Here is a 12,125-nt window from a genome sequence, read left to right as displayed (position 1 = left end):
ATGTCCAGTTCTAACTGTTGCTTCTTGATCTGCATACAGATTCCTCAAGAGGCAGGTCACGTGGTCTGGTATTCCCATCTCTTGAAGAATTTTCCTCAGTTTGTTGTGATCCACACAGTCAAAGGCTTTGGCATAGTCGATAAAGCAGAAATAGATGTTTTTTGGAACTCCCTTGCTTTTTAAACTCAAAACAGAAAGTAAAACCTTTCGGGTAAACCTTAGAGTTATAGAAAGTATACATGTTTAGACACTTAGGAGAAACAACATACATTAAAAAAAAATTTTGGATTAAGTGGAAATGCAAGCATTTCCTTTAAAAACCCGGAAAGCAACGGGATATTACCTACTAACTAGTCAGAATCAGGGGGACAGCGAAACGGAAATTGGACGTTGCCTTTGGTTCCCTTAACAGAATAAACCCAGAGGCAGGATCATACTCCCCCTGGATCAAATTGTAGGGTTTGAAGGATTGAACTCACAGGAATTTTGTGGCGAAAAGCTCTAGAGGCCCAGGAATAGAAATCTTTTTGAGTGTTTAAATACAGCTGGGTTATGACAGTAGTTGGAATCTGGCACCATCTTGGTTACGAGTCTTCAGGAAATAAGAGACCAGGAATGTATTTTCTTACTGTGTATAAAAAGGTATCTTTAAAATAACTTGGGAGGAAGAGGTGGAACGGAGAGTAGTTATGATCTAGACATAGGGTCCTTCATTTTTGTGACTCTGTTCATTTTTTTCTTCATTGGGCATCATGAGAGGAGTTGACTCATTGGAAAAAAACTCTGATGCTGGGAGGGATTGGGGGCAGGAGGAGAAGGGGACAACAGAGGATGAAATGGCTGGATGGCATCACAGACTCGATGGATGTGAATCTGAGTGAACTCCGGGAGCTGGTGATGAACAGGGAGGCCTGGCGTGCTGTGATTCATGGGGTCGCAAAGAGTCGGACATGACTGAGTGACTGAACTGAACTGAAAATCTCTTGCAGACAAATGCCTCTAAGTCAAAATGTTTTTGGCACATGCATTATAATTTCAGTTTGGAATATAATTGTTTGAGAGGCAGCAGGAAGAGTTGGTTGAAATAACACTTGGAGTATTTGGATAAGCCAGATAACAGATTCATCAGTTGAAACCAAAGCTGTGGTTGGGACTTCCCTGGTGGTCCAGTGGTTAAGATTCTCTGCTTCCAACGCAGGGGACACAGGTTTGATCCCTGGTCAGAGAACTAAGATCCCACATGCCACATGGTGCAGCCAAAAGAAAGCTGTGATTCTTGATGGAAATGGGCTTAGATGCAAGGTGTGACTCTGTAAAGTCCAGCGGTTTGTCAGTGGAGATGGAAACTGGCAAGAGATGGCAGGGGCCAGGCTGTGTGTGTATGCCTGTGTGCGCGTGTGCTTGCCTGTGTGCACCATTTCATTTATATCAACTGATTTGGAAAATTCTATATATCCAGTAAATTCATTATTAAGGCTCTTTCCTCTGCTCAGCATGTTTCCATCAGCACCTCGACCCCAGGAAGTCTTTTTTTTTTTTTTTTAAGAAATTGGAAGTCCTTGTGTTTATTCTGTCTCTCTCTCTCTTAGATCCCTTTTAGGGGTGCTTATATGAGTTTCTTGGTGGTTCAGATGGTAAAGAATCTGCCTGCAATCCAGGAGACCTAGGTTTGATCCCTGGCTTGGGAAAATCCCCTGGAGAACGGAATGGCTATCCATTCCAATATTGTTGCCTGGAGAATTTCATGGAGAGAGCCTGGCAGACTACAGTCCCTGGGGCCACAAAGAGTCAGATGCGACTGAGCAACTAACACTTTCACTCTTTTCACTTTCATATGAGTGACAGACGTCTTTTATTAAAAAGAGTGTATGCCCTAATAACGTTTGACATCTCAGCGTGAGTTTGCTGAGTCAGTTGGAGAATTTGGACTTTACCACAAAGATTCAAGAGCGATAGAATGAATTATCCTTATTCAAGTTTAGACTAAGATCCCTGAAGTTCAGAGAAATATTTGGTAAGGATATGAGTCACTAATGTGATCCACATTTAGAGAAATAATCAACAGACCAAAAATCCAAATATTTCTCTGGGCAATTTTGCTTTCGTTCTTTTATTTAACCTCTTCTGCTTGGGCTAGAGAGAAGAACGTCAAACGTATTAGTTAAAAATGCACGTGCCCCATTCTTGTCAGATTACTTGAAAATATTTCTTACTCTGATATAGGCATGGCTATTTGTAGAAATGATTTATTTAAAAAAATCTTTCTGTGCTTCATTCTGGCCAATGTCCCCCACACATGAGCTAGCTTTTTGAGCTAGTCCCGTGTGTGGCTCCCTCCCCTGCTGGACAGGGATTCTGTGCTGTGCCCGAGGTGACAAGGATGGCCTGCAGCGGCATGCTGCTGCTGCTGCTAAGTTGCCTCCGTCGTGTCCGACTCTGTGCGACCCCATAGACGGCAGCCCACCAGGCTCCCCCGTCCCTGGGCTTCTCCAGGCAAGAACACTGGAGTGGGTTGCCATTTCCTTCTCCAATGCATGAAAGTGAAAAGTGAAAGTGAAGTCGCTCAGTCGTGTCTGACCCATAGCGACCCCATGGACTGCAGCCTTCCAGGCTCCTCCGTCCATGGGATTTTCCAGGCAAGAGGACTGGAGTGGGGTGCCGTTGCCTTCTCCGCTGCAGTGGCATAGAGGTTGGCAAATATCTCTCTTCACTGCATGCAGCCTTTGATCAGAGTAAGTGTCTCAGGCGACCAGCTTCCTCGCTTTTACAGCCACAGAGAGTGGCTTACCTCTGATAACTGTGTGTCCCATTGTGCCTTTATGAGATCATCTGAAGCCTGGAGGAATTCTTGGCATTTTTGTTGTTTGCGCTCCATCTATGTCCCACTGGTGACATGTGACATGATCAGCTGTGAGGAGAGAAGGGTCCAAGGAAGCGAAAAAGCCAAGTAGATGAAGTCCTGCACTTCCTAAAGCTGTCTTTGCTGTCATTTTCTTCACCACTTGCCCCTGACAGAAGGTTAGAGGCCTGAGCGGTAATTGGCAAGGTTGTTAATGTCAAGGATTCCTGTATCTGTATATATATATTTTAATTCACCACCAAGTAGTGCCTGTGCTAGGCCAGCTGTCATCTTGCCCTTTATGTCACTTCTAGTTTGCTTCAGTAACAGTCTCTCCTTCTTAAACTTGTTTTTACTAAACAAGACAAGGGATGGAGCTGGGGATGGGGACAGGGGACAGGGAGAAGACTGGAAGCTGAGCTGACATTCCTGCTCCTGTAGCTTTTGGTACATGGTCAGATCTACACAGGCAGACAGTTGGGTGCTCAGTGGCCAGCAGACAGCAGACTTTTTGCACAATTCTGTTCTGAGGGCAGGAACACTCATGTCTTGCTTAGTAAAAATGGCCTTCTATTTCTGCCTCTGTCATTAATGCTCTCTGGCACTTTGCATAACTGATGTGTTAAAAAAATGTGTGTTTTTTTTTTTTAATGTGGGCCATCTTTTAAAGTCTTTATTGACTTTGTTACAATATTGCTTCTGTTGTTTAAGTTCTGTTTTTTTGACTGTGAGTCATGTGGGATCTTCACTCCGGACCTGGGATTGAATCCACACCCCTCCACTGGCAGATGTATGCTTGGCATCCTGGGTGTGAGTTTAATGCTGATGGCCAAAGTTGTGCTGAGGGTAGTCATGGCTGGCTTCCTGGATGTGAGAGAAAGAAAGCATTACTAATAGAGGAAGAAGAAATGAGTGTGAGGTAGTTTCTCTAGAACATGAACACAGAGGCATCCTCCAGGCTGCCTCTCATGTGGCCCAGAGCAGGAGGCCAGTGGAAGCAGGAGGACCTGGCTCGTATCCCCATCCTGTGGTCTCTTCTGCAGTGTGATGGGACCCTTGGCCTGCATGTCTAACAACTAGGCACACCTTCCAGGTAGTCACTGCTTGATCCCTGCAGTGTGGTCCACCCTTGGGAGGAAGACCTTAAAAAGGGGCCCAGGCAGAAAGCAGGTTCATTGTTCTCTGGGAAGGCTCTTCTGGTCTCAGCTGCCTTCACCAGCTTCTGTGTGGGCATGTATTAATACCTTTGGCCCCATAGATATTTTCTGCCGGGAGTAAGGAGAATAAGGGCAGAGCCCTCTAATGCCTGGATCCATGAAAGGTGTGGAAAGCATTACTATGAGAGGGTACAGATTCAAGTTTCTGATGAGTCTTTTGAGTTATGCCTCCCAAAGTGATAGCATCTGGAGAAACGAGTAAATAGTTGGTTGCTAGTTGAGCAGGGCATGGGATTCTGTAACCAGATAGATGCCAGATGCAGCTCTAGGTATTAGCAAGGAAGATTAGCAAGGTGCTCTGGGCTGCCTTGGTGGCTCAGATGCTAAAGAATCTGCCTGCAATCCAGGAAACCCAGGTTCAATCCCTGGGTTGGGAAGATCCATGGAAATCCACCCCAGTATTCTTGCCTGATGAATCCAATGGACAGAGGAGCCTGGTGGGCTACAGTCCATGGGGTCACAAAGTCAGACACAACTAAGTAACAAAGTACTGAACGTGGGTGGCTTACACACAGACATTTATTGTGGTTAGAGGTCCAAGATCAAGGTGATGGTGGGGGAGAGGTTGGTTCCTTCTGACGCTTTGAGGGTAGGATCTGTTCCAAGCCTCTCCTCAGCTTGTAGAAGACCGTCTTCTCCCAGCATCTTTTTACAATGTTTTCTGTCCATGTGTGTTTCCAGGTAAAAATTTCTCCACCAGTTAAATAGGAGTGGGCCCACCCTAGCAGCCTCATCTTAACCAATTACATTTGCAGTGACCTTATCGCCATTAACGTGACATGCTGAGACATGGGGGATTAGGACTTTAATATATGAGTTTTAGGGGGACACAATTCAACCCCTACATGTTCTATGAAAAGGAGCCATCCAAAAGAGATAAGTCAAAGAGAGCAGGACTTCTAGGAGCTGGGATTTAGAAGGAGGAGAGGAGGTCTTCTTGAGTGGATACCATGTCTTTAACCTCTTCTTTCTCTCACGTAAACCTCCACCCACAGCAGGCTGGTGAGGAGCAGTGTGTGTGCTAAATCCACCAGGCTCCCCTGTTCATGGGATTTTCCAGGCAAGAATACTGGAGTGGGTTGCCATTTCTTCCTGCCGGGGATCTTCTGGCCTGGGATTGCACCCTTATCCCCTGCATCTCCTACACTGCAGATGGATTCTTTACCTCTGCACCACTGGGGGGGGGGAGGCTCCCTATCCTTGAAACAATGAAAGGAAAGCTCCAGTGTCCTCAGCTGCCAGTGAGGAGGAAGGGTGGCATGGGAAAGAACTGGATGTGGACGGAACTCTTAGTAGCCTGGCCTGTTCTTCAGGAGACTATATTGAATGAATTAGATCTTTCTGACTTACCTGCCTGAGCTGGAGGGTCACTGATTTCATTACTATCCTGCACTATTTCTTAAATCAGTATTGCATTCATGCACGCCTACATGCATGCTAAGTTGTTTCAATCGTGTCCAACTCTTTGTGGCCCCATGGACTGTAACCGACCCGTCTCCTCTGTCCATGGGATTCTCCAGGCAAGAATACTGGAGTGGGTAGCCATGGCCCCCTCCAGGGGACCTTCCCAGCCCAGGGATTGAGTCCATGTCTCTTATATCTCCTGCACTGGCAGGCGAATTCTTTACCACTAGTGCCACCTGGGAAGTGAAGTGAAGTGAAGTCACTCAGTCACGTCCAACTCTTTGCAACCCCATGGACTGTAGCCTATCAGGCTCCTCCGTCCATGGGATTTTCCAGGCAAGAATGCTGAAGTGGATTGCCATTTCCTTCTCCAGGGGATCTTCCCGACCCAGGGATCGAACCCAGGTCTCCCGCATTGCAGGCAGACGCTTTACCGTCTGAGCCACCAGGGAAGCCCACCCTTAATCCCCACTTGCACTGGGGCAGTAGGGGGAGTAGAGCAGAGAGGGAGCCTCTCACCATCCTGTGGTTTGAGGGCATGTCTGCTCCAACTCTTTGTGACCCCATGAATCGCAGCACGCCAGGCCTCCCTGTCCATCACCAACTCCCAGAGTTCATTCAAACTCATGTCCATTGAATTGATGATGCCATCCAGCCACCTCATCCTCTGTCATCCCCTTCTCCTCCTGCCCTCAATCACTCCCAGCATCAGAGTCTTTTCCAATGAGTCAACTCTTTGCATGAGGTGGCCAAAGTACTGGAGTTTCAGCTTTAGCATCATTCCTTCCAAAGAAATCCCAGGGCTGATCTCCTTTAGAATGGACTGGTTGGATCTCCTTGCAGTCCAAGGGACTCTCAAGAGTCTTCTCCAACACCACAGTTCAAAACCATCAATTCTTCAGTGCTCAGCTTTTTTCACAGTCCAACTCTCACATCCATACATGACTACTGGAAAAACCAAAGCCTTGACTAGACAGACCTTAGTCGTCAAAGTAATGTCTTTGCTTTTGAATATGCTATCTAGGTTGGTCATAACTTTCCTTCCAAGGAGTAAGCATCTTTTAATTTCATGGCTGCAATCAACATCTGGAGTGATTTTGGAGCCCCCAAAATAAAGTCTGACACTGTTTCCACTGTTTCCCCATCTATTTCCCATGAAGTGATGGGACCAGATGCCATGATCTTCGTTTTCTGAATGTTGAGCTTTAAACCAACTTTTTCACTCTCTTCTTTCACTTTCATCAAGAGGCTTTTTAGTTCCTCTTCACTTTCTGCCATAAGGGTGGTGTCATTTGCATATCTGAGGTTATTGATATTTCTCCTGGCAATCTTGATTCCAGCTTGTGCTTCTTCCAGCCTAGCGTTTCTCATGATGTACTCTGCAGAGAAGTTAAATAAGCAGGGTGACAATATACAGCCTTGACATACTCCTTTTCCTATTTGGAACCAGTCTGTTGTTCCTTGTCCAGGTCTAACTGTTGCTTCCTGACCTGCATACAGGTTTCTCTGTTTAGATTAGTTACTGTGAAAAAGTGAAAGTGTGAGTCGGTCAGTCATGTCTGCCTCCAAGGACTGTAGCCCGCCAGGCTTCTCTTCCATGGAATTCTCAAGGCAGGAATACTGGAGTGGGAAGCTATTCCCTTCTCCAGGGGACTTAAGGGAGCCCCTTTTCCCTCCTAACCTGAAGCTAAGGCATTTGTGTGCTTTTATACTAACCCAAAGGCTTCCCTGGTGGCTCAGATAGTAAAGAATCTGCCTGCAATGCAGGAGACCCAGGTTCAATCCCTGGGTTGGGAAGACCCTGGAAAAGGAAATGGCAACCCTCTCCAGTATTCTTGCCTGGAGAATCCCATGGACAGAGGAGCCTGGCGGGCTACAGTCCACGGGGTCACAAAGGGTAGGACACGACTGTGCGACTACCACTTCCACTTCAAAGGCCCCATATCAGTTTTTAGAAACTTAAAGACATTGTCACATCCAGTTTTCTTATAGCCACCTGTCCTTAGAGCCTACACTACAAGGCAAGAATGTTTACCATCTGTTGTTGGAGAGGTTTTCTGTTTCCCACTTGGGTGAGTTGACAATGAAATCATCTATTAGTCTGAAACAAGCAGAAGGGCCATCGTGACTCTTGTCTGGCAGCTCCCACATGGAGTAGACTTTTTTCCTTGGACCCTGGAGCAAGCTGGAATCAAGACTGCCGGGAAAAATATCAATAACCTCAGATATGCAGATGACACCACCATTATGGCAGAAAGTGAAGAACTAAAGAGCCTTTTGATGAAAGTGAAGGAGGAAAGTGAAAAAGTTTGCTTAAAACTCAACATTCAGAAAACTAAGATCATGGCATCCGTTCCCATAACTTCATTGCAAACAGATGGGGAGACAATGGAAACAGATTTTATTTTCTTGCGCTCCAAAATCACTGCAGGTGGTGACTGCAGCCATGATTTTAAAAGACACTTGCTTCTTGGAAGAAAAGCTATGACCAACCAAGACAACATTAAAAAGCAGAGACATTACTTTGCCAACAAAGGTCCATCTAGTCAAAGTTATGGTTTTTCCAGTAGTCATGTATAGATGTGAGAGTTGGACTATAAAGAAAGCTGAGCACTGAAGAATTGATGGTTTTGAACTGTGGTGTGGAGAAGACTCTTGAGAGTCCCTTGGACTGCAAGGAGATCCAACCAGTCCATCCTAAAGGAGATCAGTCCTGAATATTCATTGGAAGGACTGATGTTGAAGCTGAAACTCCAATATTTTGGCCACTGATGCGAACGACTCATTTGAAAAGACCCTGATGCTGGGAAAGCTTGAAGGCAGGAGGAGAAGGGGGACAGAGGATGAGATGGTTGGATGGCATCACCAACTTGATGGGCTTGAGTTTGAGCAAGCCCCAGAAGTTTGTGATGGACAGGGAAGCCTGGCGTGCTACAGTCCATGGGGTCACAAAGAGTCGGACATGACTGAGTGACTGAACTGAACTGAACTGGAGCACCAGTATATAGGATCTTAATAACACATGTAATAATCATACTGTTAAAAATGGAAATTTCACATATGTTAGTTTGCTAGGGCTGCCATGACAGACTCCCACAGACTGAGGGGCTTAAACACAATCCTGGAGGCGGGAAGTCCAAGATCAAGGTGTGGGCACTGCTGGTTCCTTCTAAGGCTATGTGGCGAGAACCTGTGCCAGGCTTCTCTCCTTGGCTTGTGGATGACTGTCTTCTCCCTGTGTCCTTGTCTGTGGTCTTCCCTGTGTGTGCATCTCTCTCTGTGTTCGAATTTCCCCTTTTCATAAAGACACCAGTTATATTGGATTAGGGTCACCCTGATGACCTCGTTTTAATTGATCACCTCTATAAAGACACTATCACCAAATAAGGTACCATTCTGAGGACACTAACATAATGAATTGGGGTTGGGGGCACACTCTCAACCCATAATAGACCCCTGTATACTCAGTTTCCTTTCACCACCACCAGCCTCAAGCCCAGCTGCCCCTATTGTACTTTTTTGCATAGCACATTCTTCTTAATAGTCTTAACTTTTTCTGAGGCTTCACATGTTGAGGGTGAATTTCAGTCAAATGATTTAAGTACCATTTGTGAGTAGAGGATAATGTCCATTTACAAATAACGAATTTGTGTTGTGAATTCAGGGCCTCCCTGGTGGCTCAGACAGTAAAGAATCCACCTGCAACGCAAGAGACCTGGGTTCAGTCACTGGGTTGGGAAGATCCCCTGGAGAAGGAAATGGCAACCCACTACCATATTCTTAACTGAGAAATCCCGTGGACAGAGGAGCCTGACGGGCCACAGTCCATGGGGTTGCAAAGAGTCAGATGTGACTGAGTAAACTCAACACCATTCTAAAATAGGATTCTAAAAACCAGTGTATACAGTGACAGTATACCTCAAATAATTACACATCTTCCGGAAGAGCTGGCATAATTTAGTGGTTAGAAGAACAGACAGCTAAACCGCCTGGGTTATCATTCTCCATTTACCAGCTAGCTGACCCTGAGAAAATTACTGAAATCTCTCTTGGAGTTTTCTCGTCTGAAGATGTAGATATTAGGTACCTACTTCATAGAGTTATGTGAATTTAAAAGGCTAATCCATGTAAGGAATACAAGGGAGAGTGCCTGGCACACAGTAAGCGCTCAATAAATGTTTCACACTATTATTCCTAGGGTGGCTGCTTTTCAGGAAGACACTCATTTGAGTAAATTAGGCCTGGTGTGTTTGTTAAAACATTATGTGCTAATTTGTGGAGACAATGTGTGTTTCCAGGGTACTGCATAATTTGATCTGAGAGAGCAGTTTACTTGTCATTAGTCATATGCAGGCTTCAAAGAAACGTGGGATTCATTTTAATCACTGAAGTACATGTAACTCTTATTTATAAACATTTAAGTCCTCTAATTTGGTGGTTTTCAATTTGTATTCCTGCTCCTGGAATCATGATTTGGGGACCCCTGGAAGATCCCCTGGCGGAGGAAATGGCAACCCACTCCAGTATTCTTGCCTGGAGAATCCCATGGACGGAGGAGCCTGATGGGCTACAGTCCATGGGGTCTGCAGAGCTAGATGTGACTGAGTGACTGACACGCTTGGGTGATGGTGGTAATATTCAGCGTGCATGGTCCGTGTGACCTCATTTGTACCCCAGGCCAGACATCCCACCTCAGTCAAGGTAGATCCCCTATTATCTATTGTATATATTACTATTCTGAGTAAAATTTCATTTGAAAGAGCTCTACTACTAAAAATAGCTTGAAAATCACTCGTGTAGGGTATAGACGATTTATATTCTTCTGCCCCCCATTGCTTCCATTCTGTGTGTACCCCAGGGATGCAACTAATGCTAATATTAGCCTGAGCAAAACATAATTAGGAAGGTGAATCTACTGTGAAAAGTAATATAGCATAAATTAAATAAATTAAATATAAATCAAATCAAGTATAAAACAATGCATTCAATTATCTGCCTCTCTGCCTCCCTGCTTTAACATCAGTATTTGAGAGGAGACTAATCTTCTTTCTGGGACAGGGCCAAGACTGGGCCAAGACCGATGAACATGTCAAACCCTGGAAGGATGGTGCTTGACCCGCTGGGCATGAGCTAAAGGCACTGACATTTTGGTCAGCTAAATTCTGTCTTAATTGTTGATGCATGAACTAGTCTTTGTATGTGGCTGAGAAAACCTATTTATAAGATACTATTATTATTACTTTTAACTACTTTATTTAAAAAATTGAAGTATAGTTGATTTATTATGCAATGTGTTAGTTTCCAGTGTACAGCAAAGTGACTCAGTTGTGCGTGTATATATGACTTCCTAGGTGGTGCTAGTGGTAAAGAACCCTCCTGCAAACACAGAAGATGTAAGAGATGCGGGTTTGATCCTGGGTTGGGAAGATCCCCTGGGGGAGGGCACGGCAACCGACTCCAGTGTTCTTGCCTGGAGAATCCTGTGGACAGAGGAGCCTGGTGGGCTACCGTCCATGGGGTTGCAAAGGGTCAGACACGACTGAATGAGGTGCACACACATTCACGCTTATATGTATATTCTTTTTCAAATTCTTTTCCTGTATATTGAGATATTGAGTATAGTTCGCTGTGCTATACAGTAGGTCCTTGTTTATCTATTTTTATATATATATATATTTTATATATACTAGTGTGTATATGTTAGTCCCAAATTCATAGTTGACCCTTCCTCCCCATCTTTCTCCGTTGGTTATCACGTGTGTGTGCTCTGTCATGTCTGACTCTTTGTGGCTCCTTTGTACTTTTTCTCCCATAGATAACAGTGATAACAGTGATGGAAATAAAGTCTGAGAGTTCATTTCATTCATTTACTTGGTCATTCTGTAGATATTGACTGAGTCCCCACCTGTAAGCTCCAGGAATTATCTTGCACACCAAGGATACAGGAATGGTCACAAGAGGATGCAGGCAGTTGCTCCAATTGTGGCACTCTTATTCCAAAGAGGGGAGAAAGAAATTACATGAGTAAATAAATATGTCAAGATGCATAGTGCTAAGGGGAAAAAAAGATACAGGGAAAAGCCTAAAGAGCCGAGAATTCTATTTTAGATATTTTAAATATATGTATCTTCTCTCTGCTGCACCTCCCTGCTAAACCCAGAAGATGCTCGGAACATATTGAATGAATTATTAACCCAAATAGATTATATTGGATCATCTGACTGTGAGACTACCCTGGATAGACCATCCTTCTTGGAAGGTACTTGTAGGAATGTAATTTGATATTTTGCTGCCAGAAACACATCTGAGCTGTTCACTCTGTCAGTAGATGTGCTTATGGGAATGATAACAGGTTTCAATACTAGCCTAGGTAGAACGTAATTAGGGAGGGAAAACTCAGCTTCTTGAGTGAGTGAGTGAAGTCGCTCATTCATGTCCGACTCTTTGCGACCCCGTGGACTGTAGCCCATCAGGCTCCTCCATCCATGGGATTCTCCAGGCAAGAATACTGGGGTGGTTTGCCGTTTCCTTCTCCAGTCAAACAGAACCAATTTGGGATCTTCTTTCCTACTGTTCTTCTTCAGCCGTTGGGCTGATAGAAGGTTCTCTGTTTTGCCATCTTGTAACATGTGGTAGGACTGAGCTTTTACCAAGACCAACGTCCT

The 12,125-nt window shown here is 44.8% G+C and overlaps 1 protein-coding gene across 1 annotated transcript in view; it reads left to right on the top strand.

Annotated features, from left to right (window-relative positions):
- Positions 1-12,125, top strand: part of DISC1 (DISC1 scaffold protein) — a 332,069-nt gene that overhangs the window by 87,539 nt on the left and 232,405 nt on the right. The window lies entirely within an intron of this gene.

This window comes from Oryx dammah, unplaced genomic scaffold (assembly GCF_014754425.2).
Source record: "Oryx dammah isolate SB20612 unplaced genomic scaffold, SCBI_Odam_1.1 HiC_scaffold_6, whole genome shotgun sequence".
Classification (NCBI taxonomy): Eukaryota; Metazoa; Chordata; class Mammalia; order Artiodactyla; family Bovidae; genus Oryx; species Oryx dammah.
This window is presented reverse-complemented; position numbering and strand designations above follow the sequence as displayed.